This window comes from Ambystoma mexicanum, chromosome 1q, assembly GCF_040938575.1.
Source record: "Ambystoma mexicanum isolate Mex_15411 chromosome 1q, UKY_AmexF1_1, whole genome shotgun sequence".
Taxonomy (NCBI): domain Eukaryota; kingdom Metazoa; phylum Chordata; class Amphibia; order Caudata; family Ambystomatidae; genus Ambystoma; species Ambystoma mexicanum.
In genome coordinates this window covers 294,976,371-294,993,081 of record NC_090922.1, presented here as the reverse complement: position 1 = coordinate 294,993,081, position 16,711 = coordinate 294,976,371, and the positions used below count along the sequence as shown (strand labels likewise).

Genomic DNA, 16,711 nt, shown 5'->3' with positions numbered 1-16,711 from the left:
AAGGTGAGGGAGAGGGGTGCAGAAAGTGAGGGGAGGAACAAAACAAGCAACTACGATACTAGGCCTGACAACATTTCAGATAGTGCTGGAGGGGGCGTGGGGAGGAAAAAAACAGTAATGGGAGGGTGGAGGAAACAGACGAGGTTGCTATCATATTAGGTCCAGGGACAATTCTGATAGAGTAAGTGCATAGAAGGAAGTAAGGGGAGGATATAGGAAAAGGGAGAAGGGAAAGGAGGAGAGAACAGAGAGTAAGCAGTCAAAAAGAGTGGAGAAACAAGAGTGGAGAGCGAATACAATTGCAGAAGTCAGTAGTTACACATAATGTTGCAAGCCAGGATACAGGATGAAGATGGGAACAGCATGATTCAGGGCCACCATGAGTACAAGATGCAAAGGAAGTCCAGCATAAGAGTTGAGAAAGCGTGACGCACCGTGAATGAATGAAGTCCATAAAAGTCAAATCCAGCATTGGCGACAAGACGGTGATGGTGAAACCAGAATCTATCAGGACAGACTCCTGCAGAAGTAGGCTTGAGGAGGTTGAGGGGGAGCAGGGTAGAAGAATCAAACAAAACAGGCAACACCTGTGTGCGAGAAGGGGGGGCACAAGGGAACATCACGGGGGACCAGAGGGGGTGGGGATGGCCTGTGGTGACAGAGGGGTAACACATGTTGGTGCATGCTTACCTGCTGTCTGAGGAGGGGGTCAGGCCCTGGGTCCTCCTGGATTCTACTGGTCCAAACAGGAATTGCCCTTTTCTTCGTCTGCACTTCGCGGCAGACACCCGGGCGAGAGACGCCCTTGATCTAATAGTTAAGAGCAGGAAGGAAGAGGCAGGGCTAAGAAGGTGGGTGGTGCTTAGACCAGGTGACCTAGAGGTTCTACGTTATTTAATCGCGGGACTTTTCATCGCGGGGTTTTTTACCGCCCTAAACCCCCCGTTCACTTTATTTATTTTTTTATTCCCTTACACAATTTTTTTAAAATTTTTTAACCCCCCCCAAAAAAAGATGAGTTTTTTTTTTCGAAAATAAATTTGCGGTAAAAAGTCCCGCGATCAAAGGACAGTATACCAACCTAGATCCACTTGCACCTGCTCCCCATCTGCAAAGGAAGAGAGGCTGGAGAGCTCCTTATGTAGGGAAACAGAGCAGCAAGCAGGAAGGCACCAGGTGGGTTGGGCTTGCTAAGTGGTGAAAAAGAGCGGCAAACAGGAAGGCACCAGGTGGGCGGGGCTTGCTTAAGAGCGACAGGCAGGAAGGCACCAGGTGGGCGGGCCTTAAGCCAGGTGACGTAGATCCACTTGCACCTGCTCCCCATCTGCAAAGGAAAAGAGGATAAAGGGCTTCTTAAGTACGGAAACAGAGCGGCAAGCAGGAAGGCACCAGGTAGGCGGGGCTTGCTAAGTGGTGAAAAAGAGCAGCAAAGAGGAAGGCACCAGGTGGGCGGGGCTTGCTAAGTGGTGAAAAAGAGCGGCAGACAGGAAGGCACCAGGTGGGCGGGCCTTAGGCCAGGTGACCTAGATCCACTTGCAACCTGCTCTCCGTCTGCAAAGGAAAAGAGGCTGAAGGGCTCCTTAAGTAGGGAAACAGAGCGGCAAGCAGGAAGGCACCAGGTGGGCGGGGCTTGCTAAGTGGTGAAAAAGAGCGGCAAACAGGAAGGCACAAGGTGGGCGGGGCTTGCTAAGTGGTGAAAAAGAGTGGCAAACAGGAAGGCACAAGGTGGGCGGGGCTTGCTAAGTGGTGAAAAAGAGTGGCAAACAGGAAGGCACCAGGTGGGCGGGGCTTGCTAAGTGGTGAAAAAGAGCAGCAGGAAGGCACCAGGTGGGCGGGGCTTGCTAAGTGGTGAAAAAGAGCAGCAGGAAGGCACCAGGTGGGCGAGCCTTAGGCCAGGTGACCTAGATCCACTTGCACCTGCTCCCTATCTGCCGATGGTACTAGTTGTAGTTGGTGTGTAATGGACAACGACTGGCATTTTAAAAGCAGGACCTTTGTTGAAGCTGGAGGTGTACAGCATGCAACAGCGTTTCTGATGCATTAAAGGACACACTGGCTGTTTTACAGGGAGTTTCTGTCAGCCGTCTCGCTATTGTGCATGTTTGCTTATCAATGCAGTGAATGCCAGTGTGTGTATGAAGTGTGAGGAACTGGAGATGATTCTCCCAAAAACCCTGGTCTGGGACCCTTCTCAGGGAAAGGAAGACGCTTCCTGACCCTAGGGGTGTTTTTCTGCAGGAGGATCACATGAGAGTGGAATCGGGTCAGGAGAAGTGGGAGAACCCCTTTACTAACTTCCCTAGAGACCCTACAGTCTTAATGGCCTATTGTAGAATTCAAACCTTTGAAGAAAAGGGTAATCAGAACATTGTGGACTTCAAGTCCCACAATGCCCTATGTACTGGGACAAGGGACTCTGAGGCACTAAACTGCAAGGTGTAGTCTAATGGTTCTAATGACCCACACCTGAGTGTGACTCTAATATATAAGGCCCCCTCAGGTGCAGGCCATTAGAAACAGAAGGTGGAGTTGCAGAGGCCACCAGTCGCAGTGCAGTGGAAAAAGAAAGGAAATGGAGCTGTCCGATCCGCCACTATCTTTGGAGCGAATGACAATCCTCAGAGGGTATCCAATACTGATGGCCTTAATTGTAGAGGTTGCACAGTGGAAAGCAATGTTGTAGCAGGCTTTCCCCTGGAGAGAGAGTCTCCTTATTGTATGCCGTGTCCCAGTGGCTTGTGAGCACCGGAGTACACTAGGAGCAAGAAAAGTCCCTTTCCCAATTGGCATGGGCCACCTGAAACACACCAAAGCAGTCTAACGTGCAGGTGGCGGCAGAAGAGGCAGGACAAACCGTGGCAGTGGACCGAGCATATGAGTGTGCAGAAACCAGTGGGTTTAACATTGCCGGGTAATCCTGGTACATTCCGTAATTGATCGCTGACTACTGATCATTTTGAATACCGAACTGATATAAAGTAGTCAAATTGGCATACCAAGAACATTGTAAAAAGAGATGAAAAGAAAGGTTATAATCATTGCTGCCAATGCAACTGCCAATACAAAGAGGGGGCAATACTGAAGCAAGCTAATCATAACCGCCATTGCCAAAGCCAAGTGAGGGGAATATTGAAGCAAGCTAATTATAACCATTATTGACAGAGTAAGAAAGAGACAATAGTTGAGGAGGACATCAACAATCATGCCTAAGACAAAGAGGGACACGAGTAATACAGAAACATTGTCAGCAGTTGTAAGATGTAAAAGTGGGAAAACAAGAGTGTCTGGAGAGAAGCCATCCTGGTAGAAATATCAAGGAGGAGAGGCGAATAACCTGCATTGCCCATGGCAAATACAACAGTGTAACAAACAGCACCAATGTGTCGCATGTTTTCCCAAAAGGAGTTGCGAATTTTGATTTGTTTGAGCGTCAAAGACTTTTCCCAAGGGTTTGAAGCAAACCTCACCACAGAGCACTTGTATTAGTGTTAGGAGCTTTTTCCCCAGCAGTCGAGTATACCAGGACAGGGACCTTTTTGTCTTGTGTTGAGAGTCGTGAAGATATAGAAGACCTCTGTCCCCAAGTGCCGCGCAGGGAGAATAACTAAATCACTCCCTGCGCAACCTTTGCGGCCACAGGTGGAGATAATCCGAAGCCGGAACCGAAGTACTAGGAACCCCAAGGCAGCTGTGGAAAAAGGCAATGATTAGATACCAAGCAGTCAGGACACTACATACAATAATCCGAATACAGTCAGAGTCTTACCGGGGATCTGATGAAAGGGATGGAAAACCTGAACGGGAGGATGGTTCCGGGACTCACGTAGGCCAAAGACCCACCCTGCGGGATAGGTCTAGATGTACCTCGCCAGTCTCCACCTGGAGAGTGTGATTCCCCGTGTAGAGGTGCAATCAGGGAGGCCCAACAGAGATCCGTTGCAGACGAAGGTCTGAAGCCAGGAAGAGCAGTCTACACCAAAGGGATAAACAAGAACGAGATCCAGAGGAAGTCCGTAGTTCAGTCCGGGGTCAGGAGCCGTGATGAGCAGAAAAGCCGATGTAGCCAAATCCAAACGTGATCCACAAGAAGTCCAGTAAACATAAGCCAAGTCCAAGGAAGCCAGGTAAGCAATACAGGTAAGAAAGTCAAACAGAGTACTCCTGGTAAACCAGCTGTGAAGCGTAGGATACCGGCACTGCACTGCTTAAATATCGTCCACTTCCTGGTCACATGATGTCAACCGGAGTCACGTGACCGCGAAACCGGGGCACGTGACCGTTTCCTCGGGTCACGTGATCGGGCCACAACAGCACGAGCGAGTGTGTTACTGCTCGAGCGGTGGCCTAATCTCCAAGGCAACTGCCAATGGAGGAACGGCCGCAATCGTGACTGCAGGGTGTATGGCGTTTGTTTGGCCAGCGCGCGAGCCAAACGGGGTTGCCTACGTGAGCCCCGGGAGACAGGTGAATGGGAGGGGTAGGACACTGGACTGGGTGTCGGGACAAGGTCGCAGGAACTACCCGAGGACATGACACTTTTAGTGGTAGTCCTGGCAGGTTAGTGGACCAGGAAGATATCATTAAATTACTGTATTGTGGTTGAAGATTGTGGAGAAGAAGTGGCAAAACCACTAAAGTGTTTAATGAATTGTGGTGAAATCATCCTGACAAAAAGTTGCTGATACAGAAGAATTGTGAAATTGTTTTTTTGTTTTTTAAGAAGAAGTTGTGTTGAATTATTTTCTGTAAGTGGAGAGATAAAGACTTGTGGTTGAACTGCTGGTTAAAGTCGAAGTGAAAACTTTTGAAGCAAGAACAACTTAATGATCAGAACTTTGCTACAAAACAGAACTTTCTTATTTGAACCTTTGAATGAAAATCCTGCATTGAATTTGGGGGAAGGGGATTTGAGCCAGGTTACAGGGATGCACAGTTATTAGTTTATGTTAAAAATAACTGTAATTTCTGTTACATTTTAATTGCCATATATTACTTGTATGGGTTTGATGTATGTATAAATGTGAGGGACAGATTCCTTTTATTAGAGTGTTTTCCTTTTGTTGATTTTTAAAGGCAGTGAAATCCTCTTTAGGTTCGGGATAGTGAGGCATTTATCAAACCCTTGCGATTTAATAAAATGTCTTTTTATGAAAAACCTTTACCAAGTTGTTCGCCTCAGGTTTCTGACCCCTCACAGAAGTAATTGCAAATACTGCTGAATTTGTAGCCCAAAGGAACAATGTATAGCATCTGATAACCCTAACTACTTAAAGTGAATACAATTTGAATATACAGGGATGGCTTAAATGCTAATAAAAATCTGTTGTTTATAAAACCTAGTTGTATCTTTATGTCCAGCGGCTATGGAGTGAAAACTGTAAAGCTGTTGAAAATATATTACGATGAAGGGGGTATTGATCGTTATAGAGAAGTTGAAATCATGTATCGTAAACTAAGAACCAATGGTGAGAATTTGTCAAGGGGAGCTCTCAAGACATGTCTTTCGGATCAGGAGTTCTACTCACTGCACAAGCAGGCCCAAAAACATTTCAAACACTGAATGACCCTGGTATCTGAGATCGATCAACAATGGCAGGCAGATATTATGGATTTTAGTCAGTTTCGAGGAGACAATGATGGTTTCCACTACATTCTAGCTGTCATCAATGTCCTATCAAAAGAATGCCTATGTTGAGGCTTTAAAAAACAAGACACAGTGTAGCAATGGGTTTTAAATGCATGTTTAACAGTGGGCAAGTACCCTCTAAACTACACACAGATGTCGGTAAGGAGTTTCTAAATAAACCGCCACTGAGCCTTGGAAAACACAGGGTGCACCATTTCATAACACACTCCAATGTTATAGCCTCGATTGTAGAGCGTTTTATGCAAACTTTTAAAACACAGATATGGCATTTCTTCACAGCTAAAAACACTCATAGATATGTGTATGTGTTAACTGCACTTATAAATGTGTATAACATGCATCATAGATCTATTAAAACCAACCCTGCAGCTGGAACGCCCCACAATTCCTTGGAGGTTTGGAAAAAAACTGTACAGCAAAACACTTTTTAAAAAGAAGACACAAGTGCCCCTTAAAATGGGAGAACGTGCATATCTCGAAACTCAAGTCCGTCTTTACAAAAGGGTATGAGCAGAACTAGTCACAAGTTATTTATTATAGATGGAGTGGCTCTCCAGGAGGCTCTTTCTATACAGACTAATCAATTACTTATGGGAGGCTGTTCAAGGTGTTTTTTATAGAGCGGAGATCCAGAAGGTCAGTGAAGACCAACACGTCTAAACTTTTCTATTCTTTAAAGAGTAAAGGTCATGGAGCTAAGAAGCAATATCTAGTCAAATGGTTTGCCTGACAAAAATACAACAGTTGGATGGATTCTGGGTCCCTAGAGGACATGGGTGTGTAGCGGGAAATTCAGGGAGTCTACACCTTTTTACATTATGCTCCACAGCAAGGCTTCAGCGGATACATTCCCAGAGAATAAAATATCCAGCTTTACAGTGAAGCTTGCCAAACCCGTAAATTTGGAAGGACAATGGACTCTGGCGCTCACAGAAGTTCAGTATGTCCGCTCGTGGGATACTTTAGGTAGTGGAGAAGCCAATATGTATCATAAAATGAACAAACCCTCTGCGGCTTGTTATAACCATCAACAGAACCATATCAGCCACACCAGAGTATGGTGATACAATTTTATACCTAGACATGTACCAGCAGAATGTCTTTCTGCAGGGTCCAGCTGTCTCTGGTCAGGTTTCAGGTTTCATCACAGCTTTCTACTTTACAGCGATATAGTGGAGGATTGCTACGTGCTGTCTCTTAGAATCTTGGAGGTTTGAGGAAACAACGATATTGTGACCATTCAATACAGCAAACCAGAGTGTGTGAAATCAGAGATCGATCTCTTCATTTAACCCCGATCCAGACTAGCATCTTGTCTCTGGCGGCCCTACCGGCGCTAGCCATCATAGGATTCTCTGTATCGGAATTGACCGACATGTATCTGGATTTGCACACGCTAGCATACCCCATAGCCATCATGTTCAACCAGGTGGATGTGACATTGGGTGATCGAATAATAACAGAGTGATTATATGCACGTCTACAGGGCCTATATAGCGAGCACATTAAATTACAGCCCAATAGCCTGGATAGGCGGCTCTCAGCCGGTCTCTTAACACAACAATGCAGGCCAGTTCGATGCCACTGCTCTGGATTGTGAAAGAGACGGGGCTCATGAAGAGAGCCCACCACACCAGGACCAGTAGAATATTTGATTTACTAGGACGTCTACACACAGACCATTTCTTCTGACCTTATGGCCCTGTAGGAATGGTCATGCAATGGGTAGTTTCACAGAATAACTCTGAGTCCAAATAGCCGAACCAACTCAGAAAGATGGCAAAGTACTGTTTTATCAACAATTATCTAAAACAGGGCATTACAACGATCATCAAAGGATGTACGCTCAATTTCTCTCAACAATCTTTCCATAAAAACAAGATTATATTCTCAAAATACTCCAGAGGTGATGTCATACTACATGGTAAATAATGAAAAACCTACTGCGGATAGAGTTAGGCCTAAGGGGAACATCTAAGTACAAATTGTATAGGAACTGGGATTGTGATTGGCTGCCCACTGTCAGGTGGGCAACATATGCCTACCTCTAAAACATGCAATCTTCAAAAACATCAAGTACATGGTTTCTTATTGGTCTTTAAACTATAAGGTCCTTCACTATATGGCCAACTACAATTGGTTGGCAATCTGGTGCCATGTCTGGAACATTTGGTTAGTTGTAGCAGCACGTAAGCCCAGTCCCAGGTGCAAGGAGATAGGCCTGATTCTACCTCCCCACCCAATTAGCGGAGCATCTCTCATCACTCAAGCCTTCTGCCATGAAGATTGTCTTTGAACTTAGCCTTGCAAAATATCCTTGTCTCAGGGAATACGTGGGAGGTTCGCACCTCACCATCAATCATTGTTCTAGGACTTCAAGTTCGACTCCATTTTCATCCTTTGCTCATGTGACAGGAGACCACAATGTGGTCCATTTTGTAGGTTTTAAATGTCTTAAATGAATTAAACTTGGCACTCTTGGTGTTCTTTCTTTGCACTTTAACAAAAGATGATTCATCCTTCGCATGTTCACTCCTTTCCAGAATAGATAGCCGACCTTGGCTGCTTCAGTCTTGACTCCAGGCCAGACAACCTCGCCATGCAGCTACACAATTTCAGCTTATTCTTGCTGCGACACAATTCGCGCTTTCTTCTTCATGGGTCCTGGCTTACTAAAATTCAGGATACCGATGTCCAGCTTCTATACACTGGCGGCTTCCCTGCATTCTATTCACTACATATAGCCAGCTTCTACGATGACTGTGCATTTAAGCGTCTGTATAATTATTGATCGGTTGATTCTCTACCTTGCATTTAAGCATCTGTATAATTATTGATCTGTTGATTCTCTGCAACACTTTGTGCATGTGTAATCTTCTTTTCCATATTTAAGAGTTCACTCGATTCTTTACTTCGTCATTCACTTCTGTAAGCTACATATATCCTCTTTGACAAGTATTCTGAGATATTGTTCATACTCTTGTATGACATCACAAGCTTCTTTCCCTGATCTTTTCATATTGCTTCAGGGAGTTCCTCCCTCAGACTGTCGTCTCTTCGAGGATGCATTCGATAGGGTTGTCTCAATGGGTATCTTCTTTCGAAGATATGCAGCAGTATTGGCACAACTGCTGGTGTCAAACACAACACAATCTCACGCTTCCAACATATGGGAGGTTGGGGGTGGGATTATCTGCAGAGGCATTCAGATGCTCCTCTACGCTTCTAGGATAAACAGTTGAACAATGGTGTTGACCTTAACGTAAAATATCCAGAAACACAGACACTTTCTGCCTCATGAACCTAGATCCCGAACAAACCAAGGTAGTCATCGTATCAGTGAGTTTCTCATTAAACGTGTGAGTGTCTCCCTGGCTATTAGACTAGCACATGCAGAGGCATTGCAAACATTTGATGTAAAGTATCTGGTGGAGCAAGTAGCCCTTAAAGTCTTCATCATTCCTAACAGTTGCCGGAGGTACAAATTAAGACAACCTGTTCCTGGGACAGCTCCCGAAAATATCCATTGGGATTGTTGAAACAGTGGAGCTCACCAGCGCATACGATCGAAATCCATTCAACTTCAAACAGTGTAACATGAACTATAAGAAGCACTGTTTTTTCATCCCAGTAAAATCATACGCTCCTAACTTTGGAGTTCCGAACATAATCAGGGACTACATAGGACTGGTGTCTATCATTGGGAAACACATTCGTGATGCGCCTCTGGCACTCACATGCAATGATTATTCCCTTTGCTATACGCTAGTGGCCTTCAATCTAAGATACAACAATGCATCAGTGGGCCATTTAAACCTCAGAGATAAAGTTTGAAAGAAACCTAACAGCTATGCACTTGCTCTTAGTGTGTAGTGTTTGATAGAGTTTTTGAGATCAACGCCCAATGCAACATACTCTTTGATATTAAAATGGATACTCTACAGATACAAGGATTTCTGCGCAACCATAGACACGCTTGGAAAACATTTCACGGTGCATATGCCAGAGATATATGTCCACTGTGACTACCCAGGAAACGCCCTGTTAGACTGGTGGTGAACACTTATCTGCAGACCCGGGGTGGAACGCACTGAATAGCTTTGTGGTTAAGGGGGCACACCATCAGTGTTTGGCACACTTCCTGCAACGCCAAATATACGCCAGAGTTTTAACAGACTATGTGAAATGCAATGAAAAGTATTTACGGTAAACTACCGTGCAGGTCCGAGCCTGTAAAGCTATTAGCTGCAGACAACACTGCAGCTGCCAAGCAGCCCCTGAGCAGGGTAGTCTTCGATGTGTTCAATATGTAAGTGTTTTCCCTGATGTTTATAATCATCTATGCAGGCCTGTTTAGCGGCATTGTCCACACATCGATCCGGAAAGCCGCAGGCTTCCTGTTTTTGATGGACGAACATTGGAATATAGCAATAGAAGAGCTCTAGGGTGAATGTTTTAAAATGCTGCATCTAGTATATATATGTGCTCCAGACGTTAGTCCTGTTTCAAAGCAGTCTGAAATTCAATCATAAACTAAGTACTGGTCAGCCACTGTTCTTCATTGGTGTGCTTGTACCCGGCCTGTTTTGTCTCGATGCATGTATGACAACGCGGGAACAATAGCTTACTGCTGCATCTATAGGGCATGGGTGGGTGACCTTTCACCTGATCAAGCTTAAATACTGGTATATATCCCTGAAATTGTCACAGATGTTCTTCGCGTGCCCTACAGGATATGGTTTGTCATTGTTCACTGACTGGTATAGGCTGGTAAAATCTAGGTAGTGTATTTGCTCACCCTTGTCAATGCGGTTGTGTAACTTCAAAGCATTCATACGTCCTCCAACAACGCATCTCAGGGCTGTAGGGGGTCATGTTTCCACACACTTACAACATGATCACCCTGGCTAGCTTGAAAAGTCTCTTTCAACAGCGTGCGCCTGTGTAGCTCCTCATAAGTAGTACATGTCAAAATATTGAAACCCTGGCAACAATCGGGGCATCTGTGGTAAAAGCAACCATATAATTTGTAGGCTGCTTCTGCACTTCCAACCAGAGCACAGTCGTCCAACCAGTATTTACCATAGCGTTTCTCACCACAGCCAGTTAGAGCATGCTGTATCATGATGTTCTTTGGTCTCTGCTACGCATAAGAGTCACTGAATAACTACTGTGGAATAACATTTCTGCCGCACGTGGTACGAATCCTGGGGCAGCAGCGCAATTGTTTCAGGCTTTATATACAGTTGCCTGTAGATCTGCATACAACTAGCCAGCGTGATATTTTTAAAAGGATCGATGTAGGATACATGTAAATTACTCTTTATAGGTGTTTCCCGATGGGTCATTTCATCGATCCCGTCTCTGCACAAATTACAAGCTTGTCTTAAAATGTTGGCATCTTCTTGAGAGTAAGCCCTTAACCCCTGGCGAAAGTCAAACACGCAGCATTCATTCGACTTACACCATGTCATGAACTGGCCTTTCTCGCAAAGCATCATGTACTGAACGCTGTATTGATCCGGGGGGGTGGGACCAGACTTGCATAGTTCTGATTAGCTGCAGTGTTAAACAGATGTGAAAAGAAACCCTTTGAACTGGGGAAACTAAAAGCTTTTGGGAGCTTCATGGGTAGGAAGTTCAAGGAGTTGATGGAACGTATATGTAATGCCAACACAAACACAGCCATAAGCTTCGCACCCTGTGTGATATGTTTAACTTTAATTTGCATTATGAGATAAAAATGTATATCCCGCAAATTTACTTGTTAGAAAGGTGCTACCAAAATCCCTCACAACGGAATCACCCTGAAACTCCTAAACAATTGTCACCCGGTTGTCACCTGTTAGATGCCTGACATAAATATAGTTCGGCTGGTGGGTTATGTTCTATGGACAGGCCTCCATGTAATACACAATACAATCTTCGCTTTTATTTTGCGGTCTATCGGTCGTCATATAACAGGTGTTCATATGTTTTGACAAGGGACACTTTGCATACCTGCCAGCTTAACCCATTGCACTTGTGACTCTCGGGGATAAATTCCCAGCACGCGGGGCAGACCGTGTGTGGCTCGCACATTATAGCCCCCATGGCCGCTTTATCAATGTGCGTTTTCCTGCGACCTCACAAAGGTGTGACATTGCGGATATGAAGGTGTCTCCTTAATCGCTTGGTACTCCCTCTGTAAACACAAGCGACAGTGATACTGACAGCTGGGTTTATATTTGTTGTTGAAAATAAGGTGACAATGCTTACAGAGCGTTTTTATCCCCGAGGACATTTTTTAGAGGGTTATACCATAAAAATGGTTGTCGTGGTGTAAAACATACAAAGTGTCTGGGCTGTTTTATCCGTTAGTGGGAAATACTGCCACACACTGCAGTTGAAGTTAAGTATTTTGAAGGTTCTATCAAAATACTCTTCAAAGAGTGTAACCTGTTCAAGCCCTACGGGGATGTCTGCCAGAATGCTCAGCTCTTCATGGTCTTGAAAAGCTTTTGCACATATATCGGCATCTGTTATGCTTGCTGGTTCTACTAAATGCCAGACACAGATTTAAGGGCCCGTGATCAAAACCTAACAACCATCTGTTTTTAGACTTTATGAAATGGTTGTGAAGTAGTGTGCTTAAAGGTTTATAAGCACCTCTGGAGCACGATCTGAAAACTAGCGCCATCATTCTTAGTGGCTCAAAGCACATGATCTCCACAGATTCTCAAAAAATTGTAAAATGCAGAAAACATCCCGCTGGGATTGCCTTGTAAACAAGGGTCTGGTTTAGCCCTCGGCATCCATGCATATCTGGACAGAATTGTTGGGCCCAGCAGTTTCCAGTATACACCAGACCACCGTTTACATGGCTTCCGTTATAACGGCCAGTCCATGTCCCAATGAGTGCAAATGGTCCAAGTTCACAAATCTAAAATCATCGTATTGCTCCAGAGCGGCAAATGATGTCTTCGATAGGTCTGCACCTCCCCAAATACACAGGCGCATCCGGGGGCAGCAGAGTTTGGATGTGTGGGCTGCTAGGTTAATCACGTTGGGATAAAACCTGCCTGGCCTTCTTAAAGATTTTAAATAAATGCCATCACCTGGCTCACGAACTGCACCATTTTAAGTTTTGCTCCATGCCTTTAGGGCCCCCCTGAAGCGGATACCCACCTCAGCTCTGGACAAGCACCCCGACTGTAGCAGCGCCTGTGTTTTTTTATTTCCCCCGGCGGATCACTTCTGTTACAGTGGACGCTGGTTAAACAACAGTGTGCTTTGACAGTTTGGCGATTGTTTAAAAGACGCCTCTGGGGTCCCGCTGGTTGCTAGTCATAAGCATTTACCATCCCCTGTTCTACCCGGCGATAGCAATATTGTTGGGGATGGTATTGCCTGCGAGTTGTCTGTACTATGCCCAGCTAGCACTGTACTAGGCCCAGCTATTACTAAATCATGATTTTCACTGGGTGTCTGTGAGATAGGGACAGCGTTGTGATTTTCAAACTGACAGGGGTTCTCGGAGGCTAGCGTCTTACGTTCCACATTCGTGGCAGTGTCTATTGTGGTATTGGGATAGTTGGCTTGCCCGTACATGGATGCCCCACAAGACCATGTCGGTAAGGCAGTAGTATCATCAGTCAGTTCTTTTTATTAGTGTAGACACCATCCCTTCCACATGTTCAAAAGCAACCTGGATAACTGATTCCCCCATTTTGTTCTTACAATACGGCTTTAAACATTTGACAAAGGCTAACATTTTTCCATAACTTGCTTTAAAGTGGCAGAACCTGCCTGGTTTTTACTGCACTTGCGCCCTCTAGTGTGGTCTTTTTTTGTTTGTTCTTTTTTGTTGAAGTTGGAGGGTTTCGGGCTCTAATGATGTATATACCTGCATGTACCCTCGCCATCGTCTATAATAATACTAGTGCTGTGGGAATTTAAAATGTTAGCAGGGTCTGCTTGACTGTTATTACACCCCTCCCCCGCATCATTAAAGCTTGCCTGCTGCATGTCAACACCCTGATCAACGGTTTCATTTGCAACAACTGTATTACAGACTCCCCCACATCTTGAGCCTTAAGAGCAGCGGCCTGGGGGGCACACACAAAGGATGGTAAACCAGCACATTCACTTGCATGATTATTCATATATGTAAAGGAGTCATCATCAACTGTTTAAAGGTTGGCATCACTGATGATAGTGTGTGCCACATCGGCAAGCTCCTGAGTGGACAATGGATTCTAACTCAGCAGCCTGTAAGGCAGTCAGCACCGTGTCTATGGCATCAAGCAACCCACCATCATTAATGCCCCCCCCCCACATCATCCCTGCTCTAATGTCTCCATACTGAGGTGGGGCAGGCGCAGGCTGCTGAATAGACTCTGCATGCACTGGTGAGTTGTTAATAGGGGACAGTGGAACAGCATAATTACTAGCTATACTATTTACAGCTTCACAGTATATTTTCTTCAGAACTAGCACCTGCTACAAACTGCCTCATAGTTATACTGGATAAGATGCTTCAACATCTTCGTCATCATGAATGACAACCACCCCTTGAGCCGAGTCAACGAACTGCTGAACACAATAGTCCATTGTTCCCAACCCATGAGCTTCGGGTACATCAGCATAAACCATGGACGCAACCCTCGCCCCCCCACCCCATGTCCTCCTATTAAGTCCATTTCTATTTAGCATTAAACAGGTCCCTCTAGACTCGCCCCCTTTTTCAATACCATTATGTTTCGGATTTTGTCTTCTGGAACACCCAACATTTATATCCCGACAACCTTGCTCACGCTTCAGCTCCAGGCGGGCCTGAGACTGTTCAACACTTTTAAAGCAGCACTTCAACCACAGGCCAGCCGGGGGCATGCGTGAGGTTGCATGTAACACAAGTGCCCCATTCCCACCTTGAAAAAGAAGATTGAATATCTAGAGGCATGTACTGTCCACCAACACATCCTGCAGCGCTGTCTGAAGGGCCTCAACATCACGCCCCCATTCTGAAAGGAGGCAGCCCCCTGTAGCATTGCACTGCTGGAGGCCTGTTAAATGTACTGCCACAGATGCATGTCCTCTTGCTAAAACAAAGCAGTGTGCACCATCACCCCCCAAATGCTCTCACATAACTGCAGGGTAAAATCGCTCTGCCCTCTTGCAGAGGCATTCCCATGGTGGTAGTTGTCAAGCCCCATTGATGGAACCACACAAAAACTATATGGCAGCATTGTCAGGGGCCCCAGAATTCCACTGCCTCTTGAGGAACCCATTAAGCCATTCTTCGACTGCATTGGGTCCCCAACATCACATTGACTTTTGAGCTGCACAAAGCCTATTGGACACCATTGCTGGACCCCCAGAAGCGACAAGCATTGTTGGACCATGAAAAACATTTCCCACATCCATGGATGCAGAAAATTCCATAGGCTCAATGCTTGAATTCACCACTGACGAAGGCGCATCTCCATTAAAATCCATGGTGTCTCCCAATAAATGCACAATAGAAGAGAATCAGAGTATGTATTTAGAATCTGCCCTCTACATACCACACTAACCACCAACTTATACCCTGCCCAGAAAACATCACTTTTATATCCGATATGAACCCAATAAGCGGTGACCATTTACCCCAACCCTGCATTGCTTCATCTGTAATGTGGGTGTTCAATACAGCTTTATACAATCAAACATATGTCATTAAAACCCACAGTTTCATTAGCTACAGAAATCTTAAAAGACCTACCAAAAATCTAGACTAGAGCTCCCAACCATGAGCTTTCAACTACGGTGCAGCTGAATTGAAATAGAGCCCTGTTTAAGATTTCCATATGTATATGATATTGGTCAACTCATATAGCCCTTGTACGTGCACAACCATTCTTTGAATGGCTGATTAGTAAACGCTCATTTACATTTTTGGAAGGACCCTGAAAAGTGTTTACATTTAGTTCAAGGCCCAGATTTAATTACCCCCACCACATGGCATTAAAAAGCTGGATCACCCATAGCGCTTTGCAGCTGTGGGCCTCTTAGCCCGTTCCGTAATGACAGTGCATAATAAAACATTGGCGAATTACAGTCAAACATTGTGTTGAAACATAGGCCTGCACCATAACTCCCAACCATTGGGGCATGCGGTCCAACGCAGAAATATGGCATGCTGTTTATTTTAAACAATATCCCTTATCATCTGTTAAAACACAGTTAGACATTTAAATCAGACACAAAGTTTCTATTAAGTAGCACAGCATGTGATCTGCCAGCTATGGCACACGCTCTTGGTAAGACGGTCACCAGAAAACCCAGTGGATAAATTGCTATTTCCTTGCAGTCATGACATTGGATAATAAAGCACTTGTGGATTACATGTAAACATAGTACTTTTTAAACACCTTCAGACCGGCAACACCCAGTTGGCCACAGCTAAATTGACATTTTGGTCATTTAAAACCAAATAGCCACTCACCTTAATGTTCACAACCAAAAGGTTTAATGTCGGTCAGCCGTCCAATATTCCTGTTAAACAGTGGCAGGCCTCCAGAGGCTTTAACCCCTTAAATGCTGAGCTCTATGCAATTCTTAGCAAATAGGATGAGCATACTCGTCCTTAGTACTTATGGGGTTAAGTACCAAGTGCTCTGCAGGCATGCAGCCCTATTGTCTGCACTTCGAAGCATCCAATTATCCACTGGGTGTCCTCAGCAGAGTTTTGAGTCATGCTCCAGTCTGCTCTAATTAATCACTTAGCAGGGACCTGAATTTCCAATGTTAGCCAAGCCGCACTTCCAGCTGCAGAAATCCCATTTGCTCTACGAGTGTTCGGCAATCTGACAGTGCATGGACAACTGCCCCCTTTATACGCCTGCTAACCAACCCCCAAATCCATCTTCACCCCCAGGTGTTTCCTGCCAGGCCTTTACACTGATGACCGCAGGTGTTTTGGAAGTGCTTCATCATGAGTGTATGAACACCTGGCTTCATTTCTGCCTTAACAATCTGAGTCAGTGTGTTGTGTGCAAAGACCCAAGAAATGACTGGGCAGCCCCAGGGCTTCACTTGTTTATT

The 16,711-nt window shown here is 45.1% G+C and overlaps 1 protein-coding gene across 1 annotated transcript in view; it reads right to left on the bottom strand.

The window, feature by feature from the left end:
• The window catches only part of LOC138527483 (meckelin-like), a 642,839-nt gene extending 626,383 nt beyond the window's left edge, over positions 1–16,456 (bottom strand). Inside the window, exon 1 of the mRNA XM_069638711.1 lies at positions 16,113–16,456. The gene's annotated coding sequence lies outside the window, so the exon portion shown is untranslated. The remainder of the gene's footprint in view (positions 1–16,112) is intronic.
• Between the last annotated feature and the right edge of the window lie 255 nt (positions 16,457–16,711).